At 50.0% G+C, this 21,356-nt stretch overlaps 1 protein-coding gene across 2 annotated transcripts in view; it reads right to left on the reverse strand.

Moving 5' to 3' along the window:
- Positions 1-14,996, reverse strand: part of LINGO1 (leucine rich repeat and Ig domain containing 1) — an 84,622-nt gene extending 69,626 nt beyond the window's left edge. The window contains exon 1 of one of the 2 annotated variants that reach the window (XM_024982039.2): positions 14,833-14,996. The gene's annotated coding sequence lies outside the window, so the exon portion shown is untranslated. The remainder of the gene's footprint in view (positions 1-14,832) is intronic. The other variant, XM_059879331.1, reaches the window with a different exon arrangement.
- Positions 14,997-21,356: the final 6,360 nt, after the last annotated feature.

Raw genomic sequence — 21,356 nt, forward strand, 5'->3', positions numbered from 1 at the left:
ATGCGCCCCCCGCCCCCGAGCAGATCCTGACCCTCTGCCCCCGGGGGCTCAGTGCTGCCTCCCACTTCAGCGAGGGGCCTTCTGCCACCTGTCTCCCTGCTATCTCCTGGCTCCCTCGAATAGCCCCCCAGGTCTGGCATTTGAGGCCTTGTCCAAACCCCTCACTTTTCATCATCTCACACTGTCTTCAATAGGTCAGGCCCACCTCGGCAAGTTTTGTTCACCACACACACACACACACACACACACACACACACACACACATAGACAGTTCTACCTCATTCTCTCTAAGATTCCCTCTGCCACCCAGCAACCCTTTCCCCTGCCTCCTGGAAGCTTCAACTACATGTCCTCACCCCTAGCACCTCACCCCAGCATGGCTGGCCTCTGCCCCACCATTGCACACAATACTCTCTGCCAGGATCCCCACTCGCCAGGCCAGTCCTCCTGCCCCAGCTGCTGGGCCTCTGGCCAACTGGCCTCTCCCTCCTGTATGAGGCTCCTGACCCACACTCCCCTCATTTTCACCATTCCTCCTCACACATGGCCCCCAGCTGCCATGTTCCCTCCTTTCTCCTCCCTGGACCACTCACCCACACCTGTGTTTCAGTAACCCTCTGTCCATGCCCCCCAGGGGATTCCATCATGCCTGGAGGAGAGTCGAGGCCCCTGACCTGTCTCCCGCCCTCTCCTCCCTCCCTCAGCTCCAGCTGCAAGGCCCGCCCTGCAGCACACCCCACTCCAGCTCCACACAGGCCTCGCTCCCCCTCAGCCAGGTTCAGCTCAAGGCACCTCCTCAGACAGCCTTCCTTGACCACGCTGCACAGGAACCGTTCCTTCCCCGAGTCACACTACTCTGAGTGACTAACGTGTCATTCGGTGTTCCCTATCTCAACAATCCCACGGCGAGCTTTATTTCCAGTCAGGTTAATTGAGGTACAATTTACTTGCAGTAAAATTTACCCTTTTTTAGATAAAGAATTCTAGTGAGGATGTGGAGAAAGGGGAATCCTTATGCACTGTTGGTGGGAATGGAAATTGGTGCCGCCTATGGAAAACATTACGGAGGGTCCTCAAAAAATTAAAAATAGAACTACCATGTGATTCAGCAATTCCACTTCTGGGTATATGGCCAAAGGAAATGAAAACACTATCTCAAAAAGATAGATGCACTTCTGTGTTCACTGCAGCATTATTTACAGCAGCCAGCATGTGGAGACAACATAAGTGTCCATCAGTGAATGAATGAATGAAGAAGGTATGAGATATATACATATACATCTATATGATAAAATTATTCAGTCAGAAAAAATAAGGAAATCCATTTGTGACAACATGGATGGACCTTGAAGGCATTATGCTGAGTGAAATAACTCAAAGACAAATACTGTATTGCAGAATCTAAAAAAATAGAAATAAAAAACTAAACTCTTAGGAAAAGAGATCAGACTTATGGTTACCAGAGCCAGAGGGTGGGTGGAGAAGGAATTGCAGGAAGGGGGTCAAAAGGGCTTCCCAGGTGGCACTAGTGGTAAAGAGCCTGCATGCCAATGGAGGAGACTTAAGAGACTCTGGTTCGATCCCTGGGTTGGGAAGATCCCCTGGAGGAAATGGCAACCCACTCCAGTTTGCCTGGAGAGCCCCATGGACAGGGGAGCCTGGTGGGCTACAGTCCATGGGGTTGCACAAAGTCGGACACGCCTAAAGCAACTTAGCACGGCACAGCAGGGTCAAGAGGTACAAACGTCCAGTTATAAGATAAGTACGTGCCAGGGATAAGCACAGCATGATGACTATAGTTAGCACTCTGTTACACACGAAAGTTACTAAGAAAGTAGATCCTCAGAGTTCTTATTACAAGAAGAAAACCTTTTTTCTTCTTTCTTTTCTTTCTATATATCTATATGAGATGATGGATATTGGGCGGTAATCATTTCACAATATATGTAAATTAAACCATAGTACTGTACACCTTAAATGTCTACAGTGATGTATATTGATTATTTCTAAATAAAACTGGAACAAACTTTACACTTTTTAGTGCACAGTTCTGAGCTTCGATAGCTGTATATAGCTTGTTACCACTACTGCAATTAAGATAAAAAACAATTCTATTAACCATCCATATCTGAAAGTCTCCATGAGTTGTCCCCTTTGTAGTCAACTCCCCCTATCCCTGCCTCTCATAACCACTGATCTGCTTTCTGTCTCTATAGTTTTGCCTTTTCCAAAATCTCATACAAATGGAATCACCCATATGTAACCTTCTGAGTCTGGCTTTGTTCATTTATCAAATAATGCATTTGAGATTTATCTGTGTTGTTTCTTGTACCAGAATTTCATTCTTTTTTTATTGCTGAGTAGTATTCAATTGTTTATCCATTCACCAGCTGAAGGACATTTGGATTTTTTCCAATTTGGGGTGATTATGAATAAAACCACTATAAATATTCACATACAAGTGTTTCATGAACATAAGTTGTTATTTCTCTTGGGAAAATACCCAGCAGTAGGATTCCCCGGTCATACAGTAAGCATATTTTTAACTTTATAAAAAATAGCCAGACTTTTTTCCAAAGTGACTGTGCCATTTTTCATTCCCACTGGCGACATACGAGAGTTTCAGTCACTCTGTACCCTCACCAGCAGTTACCATTGTCAACTTTGTAAAAGTCAATGTTAGAGATAAGCAGTGGTATCTCATTTTTTTGGAGGGGGTGGCTATCAAATCCAAGTTTTTGGGGGGCATTTGTAGAATTGCTTTAACTCTCATTGTCATTTTGATTTGCATTTCCCTACTGACTCATGAAGATGAGTGATTTTTTTTTAATGTACCTGACTTGTTTTAGTACCATCACTATCTGAAAGTACATCTTGATTTAATTCTGTTTATTTTCCATTTCTCCCATCATATGTGAGAGCAGGGACCGTGAGATCTACTCCTGCAATATCTGGAACGGTACCTGGTACTGGATAATGGTGATGATGCTGATGCATTTACAAAGTCCTGATCATACGCCCAGCACTATTCTGAGTGCTTGACAAATACTAACTCATTTAATCCTGACAACCGCCCTAAGAGAGTCAGATGCTATCCCCACTTTAAAGAGGAGAAAACAGAGGTAGACAGAAGTAATTAACTCAGAGCTAACAAGGCGCTGAGCAGAGCTTCAGTCTCTGGTGCGCTGGAGTCAAGAGTCTGGAGTCATGATCAATACAAGAACATGGTCCATAGCGGTCACATTTGCTGAAGGAATGAAAATGTGGAAGAAAGACAACTCAGTTCAGCGTGGCATAGACTGAATATCTGTGTCCCTTTCAAAATTCATAGTTGAACCCTAATCCCCAATGTGGTGGTATCTGGAGGTGCAGCTTTGGGGAGGTGATTAGGTCATGAGAGTGGAGCTCTCGTAAACAGGATTAGTGCCCTTATAGAAGAGACCCCCGAGAGCTCTCTTGCCCCTTGTGCCATATGGACACGTGGTGAGAAGAGGGCATCTATGAACCAGGAGGCCAGCCCTCACCAGACGCTGAGTCTGCCAGCACCTTGATCTTGGACTTCCAGCCTGCAGACTGTAAGACGTCAACTATAGTTGTTTATAAGCACCCAGTTTCTCTGGTATTTTGTTACATAGCCCAAACAAAGACACAGAGGCTCCTAGATGCTACCTCTTGGATATTTCCCCTCCAAAGGTGAATTCATTCTCACTCTCGATTCTACTTCACCTCCTAAAAAATTCATTTTATGTTGATATTGCAAGCAACCAATAGGGACAAGTGGGGTGAGGTTGAGTCAAACCTGGAGCCTGGCCGTGAAGGGCCCAGGCCTGCCAAAGGGCTTATTCCTTTACAGGGACTCTTCCTCAAAGCTTTTCCCACCACTCCCTCCCACACACTCAAGGCCTCCCCAGGCGGAGAGAATGAACAGGAAGTCATGGCCTCAGGAATTCAGAAACATCGCTCTGAGAACATCCCATAACATAAAAACCCTTTGTCCAGACTTCACTTCTCACTGCTCACTGAATGTCTGGCACATTTCCTCCATGCCCTCTCCCCAACAAAATGTCCCCACATTTCCTCGGCCCGTTTGCAGGGAGTTGAGACCATATGAGAAGTTCTAGCCAGTGGGCTGTGAACAAAAATGGTGTGTCACCTCTGCGCCAATGCATTTAGGAGCCCGTGTGCACCTCTACCATTTCCCCTCCTTTGCCACTGTGGCCAAAGAAGGCTGTGAGTTCCAGGGGGCAGCTGCCACATGGTTGAGCTTCAGCCTGGGTCCCTGTGTGACTAAATGGACCAGCTTCTGCCACCCTCTCCACTTCCCACATTGGTCATGTAATGTGAATTCATATGGTAAAAGAAGGGAGCCTTGTCACATTGAATCAGGAGTCCCCAACCTCCAGGATCTAATGCCTGGTGATCTGAGTTGGAGCTGATGGAATAACAACAGAAAGAAAGTGCACAGTAAGTGTAATGAGCTTGGATCATTCCCAAACCTTCCCCCACCCTCACCCCGGTGGGAAAATTGTTTTCCATGAAACTGGTCCCTGGTGCCAGAAAGGTTGGGACTATGGCATTAAATCACTGAGAGTTCAGAGAGAGCTTTTTAGGGCAGCACTTCACCACCTTCCCCACACCCCCACCAGCCACATGGGGGCATATGGTTTAAGAACAGGTTTGGATAGCTTTCTGGGTGACAGAACAATAGGATCCCCAAAATAACTAGGATTCCCGTGAGAGATATGACTTCAGTTCCCAAGTTGAAGGGTTCCCTATGTTTACAAGGGAAAGGGGGGCAGTTCCACAGGATCCACTAACAGGACAGTCCCCACCTGGTGAAGGGAGGTGGGAGCCGAGTCAACTGGGAGCATCTTTGCAACAGTGAGGGCCTTGGCCCACGTTCGAAGACTTGAACTTGACTTTAGAATAAAGGCTGGTACATCTTGAGTTTTATCGCTGACTCAGGCCTGGGACCAGCTCCCAGAAAGTCCCCTGAACTTCAAGCTGATTTGTCCTGGATGGACAATTTGGGGTGGGGGAAAGCGCAGGAAAACTCAACCAGGGCCCTGAAGCCACAAGCAACAGTGGGCCACAGGTTTAACTGTAGATTTATGTTTTGAACTTATTGGAACTCTACTTTGGCAATTATCACCTTAAATAGTGTGTACTCCTATGGGACAACACAGGGAACGGGGGAGGAGGCAGCCCTTCAGGATGACAGCAGGAGGCCGGTAGAGGACCTGGGGGGAAATCCCTTAGTTTATATAGGGTCCCTGTGACTTCTTGCCTTTTCCAAGAAGTGAGATTTGGCTGCCGTAAAATACACTGCCTCTGCTACTCACACTCACCCCAAATTGGTGCAATGCAGCTTCTTTGAGGCCAGTAAAAAGACTCTTCTTGAGAATGAGTGCTGGGTGCTGGTGTCAGTACTTGAATGTGTGCATCCAAAGGCCCGTAGTTTTGAACTGACGCCAGGGTAGATGAAAACTGCAGCACTGCGTGGCACCCTACGGAGATGCTGGGGTGGGCTGGGGGTGGGGACTTGGGTCAGAGGTAGGGGTGGGGTTGTTTAAAGTGAAGAAGCCCCTGGAGCAAAGGCAGGCTCTGTGGAACCTGGGGACCTGGGGACTGGGGGCTTCCAAAGGAGCAGTCGTGAAGAATCCTCTCTTGGAGGCTTTCGGGTTGGGGGCCTGCAGTTTTTGGTGTAGCTGGTCTCTGGGAAAAACTTAAGCGAGTTTTGCCATCCTTTTGGTTAAGAATAAAAGGGTGTGACTGATACAGTATAACTGAAAACTAAACCTACAAAGAAACAGGCAAGAACTGCTCCATTCTTTACCACAAGTGTTTATTTACTTGGGGGCTTATTTTGATGATGAGAAATTCATAATGATAAGTTCGGTGATTTCGGTGAGCTTTTTGGCTTAGGAGAAAATTTAAATTGGGTGCAGACCTGAGGTTTTAACCCAGTTTGCATACCTTGCCCCGGCCCTGATGGCCACAGGATTTGCTTAGACATGCTAGCGCTAAGGAACCATGCCCAGAATGTGCTGCGCTTTCTCCTTTTGTTTCCTGGAGGCAAGTTTCCTGACCAATGATGCTGAGAATTACTCATCCTGGGGTCAGGGCTCCAGTGATGGCTTGTGGTGAGAGTAGAGATTTGGCTGAGGCGGGGTTAGCTCAGCCCCCTGGCTCGAAAGTACACTCGGACATCCCCACTCAGGGACGAAGGGGTTTCAGGCTTGGACATTATGGTCTGGTACCCAGGGACCCAGGCAATGTTGGGATGGATGCACTGGCTCATGGAAAATGCCTGACTAGAACTGCTTGGGGGAGGATTCCCTGGGCACAACATGAATCGTTTTCCCCTGAATGGTTTTTGCTGACTGACTGGGCTTTAATTCACTGTCTGCTAAGGGTTTGGGGGCTGAAAACAGAGGATGAAGTTTCAAAGGCAAATAAGAGACGTTCCTGTGGGGGATGGAGGGAGAGCTGGCACACAGGAGAGAGATGGCAGGCAGAGGGAGGGTGGGGGGTGGGAGAGGGTAAAGGGCACGGACACCCCCATCTCGTCACCGTCACCACAGTCAGCCTCCCCGAGAGCTCAGCCCTCGCTGTGCTAGGTACTTCCCACTCGCTGACACATTCAGTGCCCACCAGCACCCCAGGAGATGCAGACTGTCACTGTCTGCGTTTCTTTTATTAATTTTAAAAAATATTTATTTATTTGGCTGTACCAGGTCTTAGTTGCAGCATGTGGGGTCTCCAATCTTTGTTGTGACATGTGGTATCTTTAGTTGAAGCATGTGGGATCTAGTTCCCTGGCCAGGGATCGAACCTGGGCCCCCCTGCATTGGGAGTATGGAGTCTTAGCCACTGGATCACCAGAAAGTCCCACTGCCTGCATCTTCAGGGTGGGGAAACCAAGGCACAGAGAGGGGTAGTAACTTGCCTTATTTGGAATGGGGCTACGTTTCAAACCCAGGCAGTCAGGCTGTAGCACTCATCCTAAGAGTCCCTGATGAAGCTGGGTTGGTCAGGTTAGACTTGAATGAAAGGCTCCTCAGTGCCACTGACAGGAATTCTGTCTGTGTGTGGTCGGATCCAAGTTGTCAAAAAAATCCACTTTCTGCCCCTAGCTCTGTGACTTTGAGTGAATTACTTACACAGAGACTGGCTCCTTACCTATAAAGTGTATTTCATATGACAATAGAGATTACAGAGCACGTGTGAGTGTGTGTGTGTGTGTGTATGCGTTTTGCCTTGTACAGTACTTGGTAGAGAACAAAAACTCCACAAAAAGCAGACACCACCCCCCTATTGCCTGCCATGGAGCCAGAGCACAGATATGCCCATCTTCAGAGCTTCCAACCATGTACATGGGCATGCATGTACTCACGTGTACACATGTATACATGTGTGTATACTCGTGTGCACATGTGTCCCTGTCGTGTGTATACTCATGTGCACATGTGTCCCTGTCATGTGTGTACTCATTGCACATGTGCCCCTGTCATGTGTGTACTCGTGTGTACATGTGCCCGTCATGTGTGTACTCGTGTGCACATGTGTCCCTGTCATGTGTGTACTCATGTGCACATGTGTCCCTGTCATGTATGTACTCGTGTGCACATGTGTCCCTGTCATGTGTGTGCTCGTTGCACATGTGCCCCTGTCATGTGTGTACATGTGCCCATCATGTGTATACTCATGTGCCCATATGTCCCTGTCATGTATGTACTCGTGTGCACATGTGTCCCTGTCGTGTGTATACTCATGTGCACATGTGTCCCTGTCATGTGTGTACTAATTGCACACGTGCCCCTGTCATGTGTGTACTCGTGTACACATGTGTCCCTGTCATGTGTGTACTCGTGTGCACATGTGTCCCTGCCAAGGGGAGCACTCACGTTCATGTGCACACATTTCCCTTCCTCTCCCATCCTTAACTCAGGCTGGTGGCGGCATCAGCCACGTGGTCCCCAGCCAAATACCCAGACATCACTCATGAGTCCCTTCTTCCCCTCTTCACCCTCACGTTCCCTCACCATGGTCAGCCAATGCCTGAATATTTCTCAATCGCATCTTCTCCCAGTTCTCCCTCACCCGCACCCCAGCCAGCGTGCAGTTCCCACTCCACCCACCCTCCACACAGTGGCAACCAGAATGACTTTTCCCAGTCGCAAGTTTTACCTCACCCGCACGCCACTTAAAACCCTCCCAGGAAGCCTAATCAAGCAGGATGTAAAACTTCTGCTGCTGCTGCTGCTACTAAGTCGCTTCAGTCGTGTCCGACTCTGTGCGACCCCATAGACAGCAGCCCACCAGGCTCCCCCGTCCCTGGGATTCTCCAGGCAAGAATACTGGAGTGGGTTGCCATTTCCTTCTCCAACGCATGAAAGTGAAAAGTGAAAGTGTAGTCGCTCAGTCCTGTCTGATTTCTAGTGACCCCATGGACTGCAGCCTACCAGGCTCCTCTGTCCATGGGATTTTCCAGGCAAGAGTACTGGAGTGGGTTGCCATTGCCTTCTCTGAAAACTTCTGAGTTTCACATAAAGCCCTAAAGAGAAGCCTGACAGATTTGCCTGAATAAAGATCTAAAGCTTCTCTATGGCTGGAGATACCATAAACAAAGTTAAAAAGATAAATGGCAGACTAGGGGAAATATATCCAACACACATAACAGACAAAAGTTTTAAAATCCCTAATATACTAAAAGCTCCTTCATACCCATAAGAAAAAGGCAGAAAGAAAAGAAAAATAGGCAGCGGATATGAACAGTCAATTCACAGAGAAGAAAATACAAATGGCCAATAACCACATGAAAAGCTGCTCAGCCTCGCTGGGGAGAAAGAAAGTGTGTTGAAACCACAGTGAGATGTTTTCCTGGACTGGCGAAAATTAAAAAGCTTGATAATGTTCAGTGTGGAGGGCAACTGGGGAAATGGCTCCCCGCAGATATCAAGGGTGGGAGCAAAAACTAGTCCAACCTTTTGGAAGAGCAATGTGACAGTACCTATTAAAATTTAATAAGCATACCCTGCGCCAGGGCAACTCCACGCCTAGAAGCCTATCCTACAGAAAGGCTTACATGTGTTAGCCAAGATATATATACGAGGATGTTCACTGAAGCATTATTTGCAAGAGTGAAAAATTGAAGGCAACCTAAATATCCATCAACCCAGGCCTAGTTACATAAATTTCGTTACGGCCAAACAATGGAATATTAGGCAACGATTAAAAAGAACACGGGAGATCTGTATTCCGTGACACTGACAGATGCCCACAGCACACTGGGAAATGAAAAATGGAAGTTGTAGAATAATGCACATAATATGATTCATTCCTTTTCTTTTTTTAAAGATAACACACAATAAACATGTTTATAAAGGCACAGAAAAAGTTCTAGAAGGAAGCACACCAGATCAACAACAGTGGGACCTCGGCAGAATGAGATTTAAGGGCAAAGAAGGATATTTCTTAACAGGACGCACTTCTGTATTGTTTCAGTTTTTACATGAGCAGATATTGCTTTTGTGGTTAAGAAAGAAAAAGAAAAAAAAATGCCCCATCCACAGCCGCTCAGTGGCTGTGAGACAAAGTCCAAACTCCCCAGGCGGCAGCTGAAGTCCGGGACACCGCCCTTGTGCGCCGCCAGCCCTGGGTCTCCCACACTCCCTTTCAGGTCCCCACACCAAGCCTTGGTCCCTGCAGTTCCGTCTTCCCGCAGCGTCCTTTCCTGCCTTCCACGTTTCATCTTTCAGGTGGCTCCTCACGTATCGCCACCTTCTGGAAACTCTCCCTGAACACTCCCCCACACCCTGCTTCCACTCTCCCGGCAACGGTGACAGCCAGCATCCAGGGAGCATGTGTGTGTCTGTGTCGGGGCTGTGCTGTATGCTTTACTCTGTATCGACTCCTTCGATCCTCACAACAACCCTAGGAAGGTCTGCCATCACCTTATTTAATGCATGAGGAATCTGAGGCACAGACGGGTTAACCAACTTGCTCAAAGTCACACCACCAGCAATCAACAGAGCCAGTGAGTGGCGGTGCCAGACAGAGCATGCGTGAGGCCCTCTGCCAGCACTCAGCACCCAGGACCTATACCTTCCAGGCTCCCAGACTTGCCTAGGAGTCCCGAGTTGGTAGGTGGGTGAGATGGGGGTTTGCCTTGTTCCTGCCCCCAGAACCTGGGTGGGTAAGTGTACACAGGGAAGTCTGCTGGGGCAACAAGCCAGCTCCCAACATCAACCATCCAGTGCTAAAGGAAGCAGCTGGTCTCCCCAGTGGGGAGAGCTGGGACCAGCTCAGCTGGAGGCCAGCGGACCTGGGACTGCTGAGGAATGGCATGGTTTGTGGAGGTGCAGCCCCTCCCGGGGCGAGGACCCAAGCGACTCCCTGCACACCTACTGTGAGCCAGGCCCTTAGGGGTCACGGGCCAGGGAAGCCAGGGGCCAGGAGACTGCTCTGCCCTCCACGTGCTGTGAGTCAGACACATGGAAGCCAGGAGCCAGAGAGGGGGACAGTGGGATGGTGCTCAGAGGAGCAGGGGCCTGGCTTCCGATCAGGACAAAGCAGACAGGGGTCTCTGTGAAGTGGCATCTGGGCCCAGCCTCAAAAGACGAAGGGGGATCTGGGCAGATGGAGCAGGGAAGGGAACTCCAGGGGGCTGGAACAGCTTAAGCAAGGGCTGGAGGTGGGCAAGTGTGGAGAGCTCTGGGGAAGAGTCACTGGTTTTGGCTGGAAAACAAGATAAGTAGGGAAGCAGCAGTGGATGTGGGGGTGCGAGATGCTGGGGCCCTTGGAGGGAGCAGCTGCCCACAGCAAGGAGGGGGCAATCTGAAGCACGTGGACTGCCTAGGACTGGAACCTGTCAGGCAGATCCACCTCCACTGTCAGCTCGTGACAGTGGCCTAGTTCCCCACCTCGGTGCCCTCACCTATAGAAAATCATGCAACTTCCAGGACTGGTGAGAGAATTAAACAAGACGGTGGTTTGCAGCACCTTGAACCTGGGGAGGCAGGGGAACACATCTGGTGGGGGCACCGTGCTGGAGGAGACAGAGCGGCTCGCCGGGGGCATCGGCCTTTGTGATGAGAACTGGTGTGGGCATATGCCCCTCAAGGCCCCCCAGCCCAGCAAAAGTACTCAAATACTAGCCTTGTGTTTAAAGTACAAACTCCAGACAATGTGATTTCAGACTCTCTTCTTTCTTAAAGAGATGTGAAAGGCAGAGCCTCACGATGTTGAGCAGGTCTCTACCCCTCTCGGGGCCTCAATCTCCCCATGTGGGGGGTAGGTGACAGGTTGGGTGGTTTCTCTAGGCCTGGTTATTCAGAAGGGGCTGAGCCGTGGAAGGAGGGAAATGGGCCAAGGGTGATGGCAAGGAGGTATGGAAACCCAGAGGGATGGGATTCAGAGAGAGGAGGGTCGGGGATGAAGGAAGCAGAAGACGCTCCTTCCTGGGTTAGTCCCCTAACTAGCCAAGGGCCTCCTCACACCACCTACTCCAAGGCCCACGGCCCCAGTCAGAGCCCAGGGTGTATTCACTCAGTTGTGGGTGGAGAAGCTGAAAGAAGTGGAGCTCCATCCTCCCAGGGCAAGTTCACTCCTGGGAACAGCAGAAACAGCGATGGGTGGGCCAGGAGGCAGGTAAGACCGGGGGTCATGCCCCACTGGGCTACTTCAGGCTGAGTGCCACTAGGCAAGTCCCTGCACAGTTCCATTTTCTCTTCTATGAGATGAATAAATATGCTTTCCTTGCAAATAACATTATTACCCTGGGGCCCAGCGCACCAGCAACCTGCCTCATAGGTGAGCCCTTTGGTTCACCAGGAGCTGAGGAGGACCTGGGGGAGTCTCAGCCAGCTCTGGGAGTGGGGGACAATCACTCACCCCCAGGAACCCACATGACCCCCATGGGTGCCATCCTCCTCATCGCTCACAGGGACCCCATCTTAGCCTCCCCACTGGCCCACCTACAGCACTGCCCCCGCCCACTTGCTGCCAGAAGAACTCTCTAAGTGAGGCCCACCTCAACTCTAATCACTCGGCTGTCACTGTTTGCTTGTCACTTCCCCCACCAGCCCCGTGGGCAGGAACTACATCTGATTCATCTTGGCCGTTGCAGAGTGTGGGGTCTGGCACGAGAGTCCTGCCCACAGGCAGCAGAGCTCGCAGTGGGGATGAACAAGCACGACCATTCACCCCTCCCACCCCAGCACCTGTTGCTCTACTGAATATTCATGACAGTGCTGGGTTCCACGTGGGGCTGGGGGCAGAGCTCAGTGTGGGACCACGATTCAGTCTGTCTGGGATCAGGGCTCAGTGGGGCTGGGGTCAGGGTTCAGTCTTCTGGGATCAGGGCTCAGCGCGGGGCTGGGATCAGGGTTCAGTCTGTCCAGGATCAGGGCTCAGTGGGGCTGGGGTCAAAGTTCAGTCTTCTGGGATCCGGGCTCACTGCGGGGCTGGGGTCAGGGTTCAGTCTTCTGGGATCAGGGCTCAGTGCGGGGCTGGGATCAGGGTACAGTAAAGGAAGTTTTCTGCCCTCTACCATGAAGGGCTCAGGACTTCTCCCAGCCTTACCCCCTGCTTTGAAAATAACTTCTCCTGCCCCTGGAGTTCTGGGGCCTGTCTTGAGTCCCCACCCTGCCCACGCTCTACCCAGGCAAGGCCTGACCTATGCTCCACTCCAGGCAGCCATGGAGTGGAGGCAACCCATACTCACTGTGCCCAGCCACCACCTGACTCCCACAGAAGGGGTTCAAGGTGGGAAGTGCTTCCTTGCATCCCTAACTGGCCCTCAGAAACACAGCAAGGACAGTCAGCCTTCTGGCCTGAATGCGTTCCCAAGCCAAGGAGAAGTCGTTTCGGGTTAGCTCTGGTTTTTCTATTAGCCACCCCACTGTCCCCACTCTATTAGCCTAGATGATCCAGTGCCAGTGGAGGTAAATCCAGTCTGGCTGAACATGCAGGCAAAGGTGTTGGCTGGTACGTGGCAACAAGATGTGCCACCCAAACAGTTCCTCCTGTCACAGTGCCTGAAATCCTCCTTTGTGTTCCTTGCTTGAAGTCAATCTTGTTGACCCTCCTCTGAAACCTCCATCCGGAATCAGTTTTTAGCTGGGCGTGGGGACTGCCAGATCCCTCGGCCCTGGGTGACTCATGTCTAACCCAGGTTTGGCACTCACAGGGCTCAGAAATGGGAGCTGAATCAGGGACTGACCTGAGTGCGTGTCAGAGTTTGGCAGGAGGCTGCCCGCGCCCCTCAGCACTCCCACCCACCCAGCCAAACCCTCCACTCCCTCTGCCTGCTACTCCCAAGCAGAGGGTCAAGTTGGTTTGCTGGAAAGACACATGGTTCTCATTTTAATTAATTAAAGAAAAATCTAATCACTGCATTAAACTTCTCATTACTCCACTTGAATACCCGTTAAGTAAATTTAATTACCAGAGGATTGGGTTTCCCAGCCTCTTTCATTAGCTTCTGATAAGATGGGGGAGTTGGGAGGGAAGGAGATGGGAAGCAGAACAATGCCATTCTCAACCCACAGAGGGCAAGATGGACAGTATACTGGGGCTACTGTGGTCAGGCTTTGGTGTCTCCCTGAGGACAGGCTTGGCCCTGGGCATAGGGAGACCCTCCTCCCAACTACCTCTAGAAAGGAAAAGGCCTAGAATTTGGATACAGTCAGTGCTGAATGCTTCATTTACAGCCACTCTTGGTTATTTATACCCCACCTCCTTCTAAAAGAGTTTGAGGTTGCTAAGAACAGCACAAGCTGAAAAATAACAGAAGAAATCAGAACAAGGGAAAGATGTGCAAGAGAAGAAGAGGAAGCCAAAGCCAAGGCTACTGAGCAACTACATGCCACAGCAACCCAAGCACTTATCAGAAAGGGGCCACAAACCAGCTATGAGCTTCCTAGCAGCCAAGACAAAGAGAGCAACACATTTCGGCACTAAGGTCATAACCAACAGAGTATTCATAAGGAAATGCACACCAAACCTTGGTCTTTCCATCTATAAAAAGGGCGGAGCTTGAGCATGAACTAAAGGAAATGACCATTGGCGGAAGCAGTCAGCAAAGGTTTCCTAGAGCAGGAGGGATCTAAACTAGGCCTTGAAAAAGAGGATGGGGCAGACTCCATCTTTAGTAATCATTTATTATTTGTCTTCCCCAGTCAGAGGCATCTCCTTTCTGCCAGCAGGACTCTGAGATTCCTTTGAGCTTCTCAAAGGAAGCTTCTCTCTCATTCCTGGTCACATGGTTAAGGAAGGACAGACCCTTACCCCAGCCCACCCTCATTTCCTGTGTACCCAGTTAAAGGATCAGGATTATCTTAACCCTGTCAATAGGGCCCAAGAGATTTACAGTCACCTGGGACTACAAATCCCAAGTCCCAACTCCAGGACTTTTATTTGTTCTATCAGAAAAGCAGGTTGTGTCTCTAGCCGAGACCCCAGATTTCAACCTGGTAGCCAGTAGCCCCGGAAACTGCTGGCACATCTTATGATTACATCATGTGAAAAGCTACTAGGAGGGGAGCCATCACCAAAAAAAGAGAAGCAGAGAATTACAGACAGAAAACAGTCCTGGTCACATTGTTGAAGCGACTGGATCAAGCCCTGCCTGAAGCCCAACTTACCCCTAGACACTTCAGTGTCATGAGTTGATAATCTCATTTTATTGGAATAAGATTTTTGTTACTTGCAACCAAAGGGATCCTCACAGACACAGTGTTCAGAAAGATATCCTTCCAGTTCCAGAGATGTAGAAGGCTAAGGCATTCCCAGGAGCCAGGGAATGGGCAGGGTGGGTGTGACACCTACCGTGACTGCCACTGTGCCCCACTGAGTCCTGAAGCTTGAGGAGTCACTTCGGTGCAGGCTGGGGTGAGGAATAGGCTGGGGAGTGGGTCCAGGAGCTGGGCAGGGACAGAGCCCCAAAATGCTGGCAGGAGGCAGGCTCAGTGCAACCAGGACATGGCTGTGGAGTCCCTAGAAAAGAGGAAAAGCAAGAATGAGCAGTATGGTTCACATGGGGGACATCGGGGCACAGGGCATCAGGCAGACAGTGGTCACACCTTTACCAAGGTGAGGCCGGAGTCAGCCAAGTCTATCTTCACTTCCTCACCCCTTGTATGTTGCCACTTACCCCTTTACTGCACCCTCACCTGGAGTACCTCCAGGCTGCAGAAGAGCATCTGTAGGAGCCCTTCCCTCTGAAGAGAAGGGAGGGTGGGGGAGGGGCGTGCAGGCATGGCTGGAGTCCATGTGCTGTTGCCAGAGTGTATGTGCCTGGTGGCAGGTGGAGGGCAGGGGAGCATCCCCCTCAAGACTATGGGCTTATTTCTCACAGTTCCTCTTCCAGTGAGTGCCCAGAACCGGGCCCAGGGCCTGAGGCAGCCAGAACAGGACAAAGGTGAGTGAGGCAGCTATCTTCTTTGATCACTGGTCTGGACTTCTAAGTGGCTTCCCTGGTGGCTCAGATGATAAAGAATCTGCCTGCAATGCAGGAGACCCAGGTTCAATCCCTGGGTCAGGAAGATCCCCTGGAGAAGGGAATGGTAACTTACTCCAGTATTCTATGGGCTTCCCAGGTAGCACTAGTGGTAAAGAACCCACCGGCCAATGCAGGAGACATAAGAGACAAGGGTTCAATCCCTGGGTCGGGAAAATCCCCTGGAAGACGGCATGGCAATCCACTCCAGTGTTCTTGCCTGGAGTATCCCATGGACAGAGGAGCCTGGTGGGCTACAGTCCATGGGGTCACAAAGAGTCAGACATTGCAAGTCTGATTGAAGAGTCAGATTGAAGTGACTTGGCACATGGGACTTCTAAAAGAATTCTAGAGAGGACAATGCTCAACCTAAGGGAATGAATGGTGGTGTTCCAGGCATGGGCAGAGAACAATGTAGCGCCTCTGAGTGCCTTCCCATCTGAAGAAGCAGAAACCATCTACTCTGCCTTCACACCAGCCTCCTTTGGGCACTGATCCAGCTTGGGGGGGCCACCCCTCAAGGGGGTGATAAACACAGTCTTCCCCAGCTTCTCTGAGGCCAAGTGGCACCTTTGGGGAGGGACAAAGGGTGGAGATATTTCAGACTCAGGACACTGCCTGCAGTCCTGGCCATTGGAAAGTCACTAAGCCCCTTTATCCCTTCGTGAGTCCTCTGATCTAAGGGATACTGGCTTGCTTCTTGGCTCCATAAAAAAGGCACAACAACTGAGATCCTGCGTCACAGACACTCGGCTGGCTGGGTCTCCAGAAACGTCTCTAGACCGGTGCAGTGGAATTGAGCTTTCTGCAACGATGGGTGTGTTCGATACCTGTGCTGCCTGATATGATAGCTGCCAGCCACATGTGCATGTTGAAATGTGGATACTGACACTAAGAATCTGAGTTTTCTTTCCTTTTATTCATTTATGCTATGCTATGCTAAGTGCCTTTGACTGTGTGGATCACAATAAACTGTGGAAAATTCTGAAAGAGATGGGAATACCAGACCACCTGATCTGCCTCTTGAGAAATTTGTATGCAGATCAGGAAGCAACAGTTAGAACTGGACATGGAACAACAGACTGGTTCCAAATAGGAAAAGGAGTTCGTCAAGGCTGTATATTGTCACCCTGTTTATTTAACTTATATGCAGAGTACATCATGAGAAACGCTGGGCTGGAAGAAACACAAACTGGAATCAAGATTGCCGGGAGAAATATCAATAACCTCAGATATGCAGATGACACCACCCTTATGGCAGAAAGTGAAGAGGAACTCAAAAGCCTCTTGATGAAAGTGAAAGTGGAGAGTGAAAAAGTTGGGTTAAAGCTCAACATTCAGAAAACGAAGATCATGGCATCCGGTCCCACCACTTCATGGGAAATAGATGGGGAAATAGTGGAAACAGTGTCAGACTTTATTTTTCTGGGCTCCAAAATCACTGCAGATGGTGACTGCAGCCATGAAATTAAAAGACGCTTACTCCTTGGAAGGAAAGTTATGACCAACCTAGATAGCATATTCAAAAGCAGAGACATTACTTTGCCAACAAAGGTTCGTTTAGTCAAGGCTATGGTTTTTCCTGTGGTCATGTATGGATGTGAGAGTTGGACTGTGAAGAAGGCTGAGCACCGAAGAATTGATGCTTTTGAACTGTGGTGTTGGAGAAGACTCTTGAGAGTCCCTTGGACTACAAGGAGATCCAACCAGTTCATTCTGAAGGAGATCAGCCCTGGGATTTCTTTGGAAAGAATGATGCTAAAGCTGCAACTCCAGTACTCTGGCCACCTCATTCGAAGAGTTGACTCATTGGAAAAGACTCTGATGCTGGGAGGGATTGGGGGCAGGAGGAGAAGGGGACGGCAGAGGATGAGATGGCTGGATGGCATCACTGACTCGATAGACGTGAGTCTCAGTGAACTCCGGGAGTTGGTGATGGACAGGGAGTCCTGGCGTGCTGCGATTCATGGGGTCGTAAAGAGTCGGACATGACTGAGCAACTGATCTGATCTGATGCTAAGTCACTTCAGTCGTGTCCGACTCTGTGTGACCCCATAGACGGTAGCCTACCAGGCTCCCCCGTCCCTGGGATTCTCCAGGCAAGAACACTGGAGTGGGTTGCCATTTCCTTCTCCAATGCATGAAAGTGAAAAGTGAAAGTGAAGTCGCTCAGTCGTGTCCGACTCTTAGCGATCCCATGGACTGTAGCCTACCAGGCTCCTCCGTCCATGGGATTTTCTAGGCAAGAGTACTGGAGTGGGGAGCCATTGCCTTCTCTGTTATTCATTTATATTTAAATCTAAATAGTCACATGTGGCTAGCTGCTACCATATTCGATAGTACATCTCTGGACCAACCCTTGCCTAGCCCCTGGCCCCAGTGCTATGCATGCTCAGTGGTGTTGGACTCTTTGTGACCCCATGGACTATAGCCTGCTCAGCTCTTCTGTCCATGGAATTTTCCAGGTAAGAATACAGGAGTGGGTTGCCATTTCCTAACCCAGGGGATCTTCCCAACCCAGGGGTAGAACGCGCGTATCCTGCGGCTCCTGCATTGCAGGCAGAGTCTTTCCCTCTGAGCCATTGAGGAAGCCCCCCTGGTCACAGTACCCAGAGACAACTGAGGTCCAGAGAGGAGATAGGATTTGCCCAAGGTCACACAGAGAGTGGCAAAGGCAAAATCTAGAACCTAACTCTTCGGACTCCTAGCCCCAGCTCTCGATAGCGCCCACTGCCCTTCCCATATTGGGCTCATGTTCTCCCATCCTGATCAGGCCCGTCACACAGAGTCTTGCTATCCCACAAACCGTGCTACTGCTCCCAGGACAGGGAATCAGGCCACCTTTGAAGGGATCATCTCTCCCAGCCACTGCTGCTGGCCCATCTCTCAGGCCCCTAGTCAAGCAGCCCCAAAGAATATAGCTGGGGAAATCATTCATCAGAGAGGAAGTGCTCTGGGCACAGAGCTGTTCACTGCAGGGTTATTAATAACAGCAAAATGCTGGAGGCTGCCTAAACATCCCACAATAGAGATGACGCAGTGCATCATGACACCGCTGTTTGATGGAATATTATACAACCACTAAAAATGATAAACACAGAGGCTAGTAGCAGCACAGAGCAATGTTTACCTAACAATATTGAACAAGAAAACAGAAAACGGATGAGGGTGGGGTGGGGTTGCAGTGGTGTACAGCACCCTGTGCTCACTGAGCCCACTTATATCTGTTATCCCAGCCTGCACTGCAGCATAATGACATCCAGAGTTCATACCCATTCCAGAGATGGAGGAGCTGAGGCTTCAATAAGCCACCCACAGCCCTGGCCACATGGGGAGGGAGGGCTCGAATAGGGCTTGAACTCTTGATTTCTGACTCTATGGACAGACTTCCACAGCTGTTTCTTTGTGCCATGATGGGGACGTTAACTTTTGTCCTCTCCTTTTTATTTATTAACTCATCTTATTTAACAGATACATTCTAAGTGCCTTACAAACGTGGGCTCATGTGATCTCTACAATAGCTGTAAGAGGGAGAAGTTGATACTCATTTTTTTTGATCAGGAAACTAGGGCACAGAGGTCAAGGGTCACTTCTACTTCCCACATTTCTACAAGCCTTCAGCGTTGTCTTCACAGGAGGAGGGCAAGGTGACAGGGAGGGAAGAGCTGCTGACTTGGAGCAGCAGAAACACAGGTGTATGTGTGCAAGCACACACGTGTATGTGCGTGTGTGGCCTCCCTTTCTAATTGCATGGAAATTCTTTCTTGTAGCAGTTGAAAGAAAAAAGTTCCAGAAATAAAATATTGTACCAAAAATTCTTTACAAAACAAGCACAAACACAAAGATGAAAACCTATTCAAAATTAAAGCTACTGATACATCCAAGAGACTGTGAACGCAATCTAGCCCCTGGCAGCCAAGCTCATGTCTCCAGGCTTTCCTGCCAATTTCCTGACCCCGGACTCTTCCCTCCTGCCTGGGTGAGATCCTCACCTCAGAGGGCAGCGAGGAGCGGCCCTGCGTGCGAGTGGACTTCAATAAACACCTCCCAGAGCCCTCGGCACAACACAGCAGGCCAGCAGACAGACTTCAGAGCCCGAGCTGCTGCGGCATACTGTCGCTGGCCAGGGCTGACCTCGAAAGGCCAAGTCATCCAGGCCTCTGCCTCCAGCCCCAGGCAGCCCTGTTCCACAAGTGGAACAACCGAGGCCACCCAAAAGGTAAAAGACCTCATCAGGGGTCACACTGGTACTGAACAGGGGAGCGTGTGCGTCCACGTGCCTATGCGTGCATACAACCCACACGAACATGTGTCTACCGTGTTTGCTAAGTCGCTTCAGTCGTGTCCTACTCTTTGCAACCCTGTGGACCGTAGCCCTCCAGGCTTCTCTGCCCATGGATTCTCCAGGCAAGAACACTGGAGTGGGTTGCCATGCCCTCCTCCAGGGCATTTTCCCCACCCAGGGACCGAACCCTTTTCTCTTAAGTCTCCTGCATTGGCAGGCGGGTTCTTTACCACTAGCAGGACCTGGGAAGCCCTGTGTGTCTCTCATGTGTGCGTATAATTAAAATATCCGCTGATATTCAGCTTATACACTACCACACACAATGATGATTATGTTACTAACTGCTACCATATCCACAGTGGTGTTTCTATTTCTCCTTTACATTTTTCTGTTATTTTTCATTCTCTGTCACCAGATACTTACGAGCACTTACTATGTACCAACTATATTATAGGTGCTGGAGATTAATTGGGGTGCCCCTCACAGGGATGGGGGGTACAGACGATAAGCAAATAAAGAAACAAGATAGTTCCAAAGAGTGACAAGTGCGATGAAGATAAGCCTGGGCACATGAGAGAGAGCGCCTGGGATGGGGCTCAAGGGTCCCTCGAGTGGGACGATCCGAGGAGGCCTTTCTGCAGAGGCCACATCTGAATTTACATCTGGACAATAAGAACTCAGTCAACCTAGAGCAGCAAGAATGGGGGAGCCTGGTGGGCTTCCATCTATGGGGTTGCACAGAGTCGGACACGACTGAAGCGACTTAGCAGCAGCAATCTAGAGCAGCAGGAACAGGGCAACGAACAGAGTGGGGAAGGAGACTGGTGTTTCTGAGGAGCAACAAGCTGTTTGGCTCCTAGAATGAGACGGGCAGAGGTGGGGCAACTGTGGAAAGGAGGCCACAGAGGGAGGCTGGGCCCTGAAGGCCAAGATAAAGCTTCGGCCTTCATCCCTAGTGCAATGAAGAGTCACCTGGGAAGTGCTGGGACGTCTTGCTAGTCGTGAAAAGTTCCTCTGGGCTGCCGACTGGAGACTGGATTGAAGGGGAGCAGGCCCAGGAGCAGGGGACCCGTGGGCTGGCTCTGGCACTTGCCCAAGACAGGGAGATGTGCCTTGAGCCAGGGTGAGGGAGGGACTAGACAGATTGAGGATATATGCTGTTACAAACACAGCTCATCAGCAGTTGGTTGATGAGTTGGATGTGAGGAGGTGGGGGTAAGAAAAAGGAATCAAGGATGACTCCTAGATCTTCTACCACGGACACAAACTGCTTTTACCACCAGACCCCCCACGAAAAAATTTTAAATAACCGTTAAAAAATAACAGCAGATGAGCCACCATGAAGACCGCCACCCCACACACACTGAGTCTCACACACCCCAGGGTGCATCTTTTTTTCCAAGCCCCTGCTGTGTTCTCTGGTCCTGCATGTGGCACACAGGGCGGGGAAGAGATTGGATCCCACCCTCAGGCTGGCAGGAGACAAGATTATCCAAAAAGACAGGACAGGGCAGGATGGGGGAGGGTGTAGAGGGGCTGGTCCAGAGCAGGTTTTAAAGAATATGCTGG

The sequence above is a fragment of the Bos taurus genome, chromosome 21, assembly GCF_002263795.3.
Source record: "Bos taurus isolate L1 Dominette 01449 registration number 42190680 breed Hereford chromosome 21, ARS-UCD2.0, whole genome shotgun sequence".
Classification (NCBI taxonomy): Eukaryota; Metazoa; Chordata; class Mammalia; order Artiodactyla; family Bovidae; genus Bos; species Bos taurus.